The following is a 6,087-nucleotide window of genomic DNA, read 5'->3' on the forward strand; positions in this document are numbered from 1 at the left end:
AATACTTAATTCAATGGTGAAAGTAGACTGGTTTCTCTTTGCAAAGGTTTGAGTAGAAAAGCCTATCTATGCATTCACAACTTTTACATTCATTGTTTTCAAACTGGAGAAAGTCCTGAGTAAATTACACTTCTAATTCACGGTTTCATCACAGTTCAAAAAGGTGTTGTTTTTTTCCTGAAAACGGAGCACAACCAGGGGTGGGTTTCAGCTGATTTGTTCCGGTTTGGGCGAACTGGATGTTAATTTTGCATCTGGTTCACCGAACCAGTTGTTGCAAGGACTGGCTGGCCCCTCCCAGGAGTCTCCACACAGCCTGTTCATCATGCCAGGTAAGTACAGGGCCTGCACAGATGCTCAGGGAGAGCGAAAAACAGGCCTCCTGGAAGTCCGGAAACAGGTCTGTTTCTGGCCTCCGGAGGGCTTCCGGAGCCTGAGGGAGGCCGTTTTCACCCTCACAGAGGCTCGAGGAAAGCTTCCGGAGCCTGGGGAGGGTAAAGCAGAGGTTAAAATGGCCCCCACTCTAATACTCCTCCGGAAGGCGATGGAGACCTGTGGGCCTGGGGAATGCAGGGCGGGATGAAGTCCATTAAATGGCTCATGTGATGTGTTGTCGCCGGGGTGGGGGGTTATTTTATTATGTTATTTTATTATTTTATTATATGATTATCTCTTTCATTAGTTTTATTGTTTTTTTATATGAGGTTTTTATATTCTTGTAAGCCGCCTTGAGTCACCGTGTGCGAATAGGCGGAAATATAAATATCTTAAATAAATAAATCTGAATTTTGATCACATGACCATGGGGACGCTGCAGTGGTCACAAGTGTGGAAAATCATCATAAGTCACTTTTTCAGAGCTGTTGTAACTTTGAATGGTCACTAATCACACTGTGGTAAGTCGAGGACTACCTGTATTTTGTCTCCTGCACTAGGATCAAGAATAGGCCCTGACCATCTTCTTTGAAAATATTTTTCCCTTTGCCCAGTAAATATCTTGGAACACTAGAAATTCTGCAGCCCTAGCAAAATGTATGCAATCTGTTGTATAAAGTCTGCAAAACAGTTGCCTTTGGCTAGCCTTGCTTAATAAGCAAAACAGTTGCCTTTGGCTAGCCTTGCTTAATAAGCAAAACAGTTGCCTTTGGCTTGCTTCATTACTATAGGTGCCACTTCAATACTAGATTTGGCGAGACTTTCTGAATAATATATGTGAAATGCAGTGGTGGGATTCAGCCAGTTCGCACCTATTTGGGAGAACCGGTTGTTAACTTTCTAAGCAGTTCGGAGAACTGGTTGTTGGAAGAAATCTCCTTTTGTTTTTCCCCACTTTATAGGGCTAATCCTGTAAGGAAGGCAGGAAGGAAACATTCTGGTGTTGTTTGTAGCCTAATCTTTATTGCCCTGCTTACAGAAACTGCCTCTCAGGTTAACCCTTGTTACATTGTAACAGTCTAAGGCGAAGCGCCCATCAACCTGAGTGATGTTCAGTTGGCCACGCCCACATAGTCACATGAGCACCGAGCCACGCCTACCCAACTGGTAATTAGGGCAGAGAACTGGTTGTTCAATTATTTGAATCCCACCACTGTGTGAATGGCATCAAAACCTGTTTTGAAAAAGAAGGAGGAATACGTTTGAGAGACAGCTACATTCGCCTTTGGTGCTGGGAGGAAAAAAGTGTTTGGTAGGAGAGAGTCTGTAATCTGTTCCAAAATAAAACCAAAGCCTAACAAAGGACTTTGGCAGCTTCTGTCCCTCTTCCCACCATTGCTAAGTAAGAAGCAAATTTTGAGTCACCGGAACCTGAGATTTGGAAAGAGGAATCTTTCACACCCACCCAGGAGGCAGACATATCCGGCTCAGTGGCAAGAAATAGCACTTATATTGATAGATGAGCCTGGTTCCCCATTAGAGCCAGGAAAACAACTGCCAGACTTATCCACATGGCTGGGATTAATCTTGAATCAACCTGCTTCTACCAGAGAGGAAGAATAAATTCTGAATTTGACAGAATTTTGTTGCATGATAACAGGAAAATATATCAAATGATGTAAATGCAGCATGCCTTAAAACAGAAGAATATATATATATATATTTACCAGGGAGAACTATTTGTACCTTCAGAGTGAAAACAGAGCATTAAAGTTATAGTGATAAATCTACAAAGTGTTCCTTTTCGTTGGTTACAGTTTCCCTTTTACGTAGCACTGTGTCATGAATATTTTCCTTTTGAATTGTTGTGGAATGCTGCACCTGGTTGTTTTTGTACCTTCAAACCCCCAAGGATGGGGGTCCAAAGACAGAGTAATACAGTACATTTTGCATTCTCCTTCCCCACCCTTGCCAATCCATGGAATGATGGCTGTGTGAACCTAGAAGGAGGTGGGGCATTGCCAGAAAAACAGCTGGTTGGAGATGCTGTTTCCAGGGCAACGGGATCCAGGGCTAGGAAGCAATGTGCAATTCTCTTTCTCTCGCCCCACAAGCTGTTTCTTAGCAAGTCCCTCGCCTTTTAAGCTATTTCATCTCTTTTATTAATTTTGTCATACCAAAGACAATAAGAGGTATTTCTGCCTAGCCTCTTTGCCTAAAATGGGTAAATAATTATAATTTTTAAGAATGGTTTCCCCCACTCCCAAAATGGTTTGACCTTTAATAAGGATTAACAATCTAATCTATTGCACAAATCAACAACAGTCAAGCAAGGAGGAGCCATTTTGATGAAAAATGGAGCCCAAGAATGGGATTAAGTACCTGGAAGTGAGCTGTACAACCCAGATGGGTCAGCAATGGGAAGATTAGAAACAACAAGCCAATAATAAATCAATTATTCAAGAGAAATTCTCTTCAGAGATTTTGTGGCTTGATATGCACATTCCTGATGTTCAACCCACTTTCTTTTCTAAAAGCAGATCATGCATCATCCTCAGAATTTACGCCAGACTCTTCCACTGTAAGGGACTCACCATTCCAAAGCAGGCCTCCTGCAGGCCTCCTGCCCATTTCCATAGGCATGGTTCCCACAGGACGTTGTGAGACAGCTAATATTCTAGTGGGAAATTTAGGCAGACTCTTGACAGCATTTCCTCTGAAATTGTAAATTCCAATTGTGCTTCCTGATATTTTTTTATGTCCCTGTAGAAATCAACATGTTATCATGGCTTGGTGCAACTCGTCCATGACTGAGCTTATAGGGCAGTGATGGCTAACCTTTTCCAGAGCGGGTGGCCAAAGTGCAAGTGTGCATGTGTGAATGCATGTATGCGTGAAAGCACACATGTACGCCCAAACCCCAAAAATGAAATGAGCACACAGCTCCTCCACACGCACATCGCATGCATGTGCAGGCCCCCTGTGCATAAGTGGCAGAAACCTGACAACCAGCTGGCCAGTGGGAGGTGCACGCACATGCACAGTGAAGCTAAACTGGGGCAACAGCTCACATGCCCACAGAGAGGGTGCTGCATGCCACCTGTGCCACGCATGCCCATAGGTTCGCCATCACAGTTATAGGGTTTCTGCAACAGCCTCAGAAATAATGATGTATTGGTTTTTTTCCCTTACCACAAAAGAATACTGGGAGATGGTGAACAGGAGAAATGTTGGCTTAATCTCCAGTTTTATGTTCCACTATTGGCCAGTCTGTTTCTGCTAAAACAGAGAGAACACTAACCAACGTGACAGAGGTTCATGGTAGCCAGATGGGAAACAAGGGCTTCTGAGGTGGGAGGGAAAATAGGGATTGTGTTGAATTTCCTACATTCTCCTGATCTTACTTGTCCAGCAGCGCGAAAGAACCAAAAGATAAATGTGGCTTCTCCCATCATCCAAGAGTCCCTACACTTTAATCGTATTTCTGAATCGAAGAATAAAATAATTGTGCAGGACATCCTCTATAGCGGGAATTCAAAAATCTTCTGATATGAGAGCTGCAGGTCATGCTATAAAAAGAGATGGTTGAAACCAAGACAAAAAAAAAAACACCACATTAAACAAAGACAATTTGGTGACAAAACCCGGACATCTCTATGCCTACATTCAAAGCTTTCAGGGGCCACTCGCATTTCTCAGGCTTCTAATAATGTGCCCTCACACAAAACTGTCAGGCTGTCTTATCATCTCAATGAACCTGAAGACACAGATCTTGGAGAGGTTCTGAATTTTAAATACTGTTACCTCTTTAACAGAAGACTACGTTTATAGTTACAAGTCGACCTGTCTCTGTATGTAGCTTCAAATCAAATGGTGCAACCTTTTTCCCCCCAAACTGGTATGAAAGCTGCAGTTACTGATCCATATATAATCTTGGAGTGAAAAGCCATTTGAAATTATCTCCACTCTTCTACCTAGGCACATGCATTTAAAAGAGAGAGAGAGAGAGAGAGAGAGAGAGAGAGAGAGGGAGGGAGGGAGGGAGGGAGGGAGGGAGGGAGGGAGAGAGAGAGAGAGAGAGAGAGAGAGAGAGAGAGAGAGAGAGAGAGAGAGAGAGAGAGAGAGAGAGACTGACCTTCACTTGGAATCGTTTTCATCACAGTTAACCTTACTAATCAGGGCTGCTGTTGGATTAATGAGGCAATAAGTAATGACACTTAAAGCCATCAAGCCAATTAATGAAATGCTTAAGTCAAGCAAGAAACATCATACTCAAAGTTAATTAGTTGAATTGTTCTAAGTGCAAGGGCCAAAAGTGCAATTTCCTCTGGACTTTAAGCATGTGCATACAGCTGCATTATATTTTCTTGCATAGAAAAGCAAGTCAAGTGAGAACAATTACAGTTCTCAAAACTTGACTTTACATAAACATCTTTATGGAATATTAAGGGGGAAAAATCTCCATAGACAAAGGTGGGAGTATCTTCTGTGGACGTATGAAGCCCCTGAGATGGCTGTATCAGAGGTGGTATTCAGCAGATTCTTACCAGTTCTGGAGAACCAGTAGCAGAAATTTTGAGTAGTTTGGAGAATCGGTAAATACCACCTCTGACTGGCCCCACTCCCATTTATTCTCTGCGTCTCGAATCCCAACTGATCAGGAGGGAATGGGGATTTTGCAGTAACCTTCCTCTGGAGTGGGGAGGGAATGGAGATTTTACAGTATCCTTTCTCTGCAATGCCCACCAAGCCAGGCCTACCATGCCACGCCACACCCACCAAGCTACGCCCACAGAACTGTTGTAGAAAAAAACAGGACACGCAAGCCAGCTCTGCAGGGAAGGAATAGTTTATTGTGCAGGCCCAGAGACAAAGGCCTGAACCCCGAATGACATCAGGAAATTCCTTTTTATAGTCCTTAGCTTTTAGCTAAGCCACCTGCTAGATTTTGGATACACCCCCAAGATGTGCCCTTGAATTACAGTAAAATTATGTCTACAGGAAGTAATAATACATAGTCAGCTAACAGCCAACATAGCGTACATTTGAGCAAGTAAATTGGGTCCTTTCAGACAGCTTTTACAGTCAAGCCAGCAGATATATTAAAATAGAGACTTTTGCTACAGCAGCTTTTATGTGCAGACTTCCTAGAAGCGAACGTTTGCAATTTCTATATATGAACAGCTAAAGCTTAATATCATGAGACCCTAGTTTGGTTCAGGCTTGAGGCCTATTCTGGTTCAGCCTGCTCTCTCAGTACCAGTAGTAAAAAATGTTTAATCCCATTACTGAGCTCTATGGCTGAAAGCCTGCACGAGGGGTCTGCCAAGAGACCCTGGAATTCTTATGAAGATGCTTTTAGCTCTCCTGAGAAAGAGAACTCCTCAAATGTGATAGAAGGTATATTCTGCCATCATCAGGAAATCCTCTTGTACAACTTCCTAAAAGCAAAGTTTTGAACCTACAATAAATCGTATCTCCCCGATATTCTAATTCTCCAGCTGCAACTGTGAAGTATTGCTCCTTATAATGGAAAAGAACCAATCAATGAACAGCCTCGTATGTTTCTATCTTATACCAGGTGAAACAATATGTCCAGTGAAACTAATACTCCAACTAGTAGCAAAACTCTTAGCATGTTTTTCCCCATGGCCAGCTACCTGATTCTTTTTAAAAACTGATCCAGGAGTCATCTCTGTGCAGATATTTGAA

Source organism: Thamnophis sirtalis, unplaced genomic scaffold (assembly GCF_051295495.1).
Source record: "Thamnophis sirtalis isolate CommonGarterSnake01/CBP01778 unplaced genomic scaffold, rThaSir2_p1.2 scaffold_7, whole genome shotgun sequence".
Taxonomy (NCBI): domain Eukaryota; kingdom Metazoa; phylum Chordata; class Lepidosauria; order Squamata; family Natricidae; genus Thamnophis; species Thamnophis sirtalis.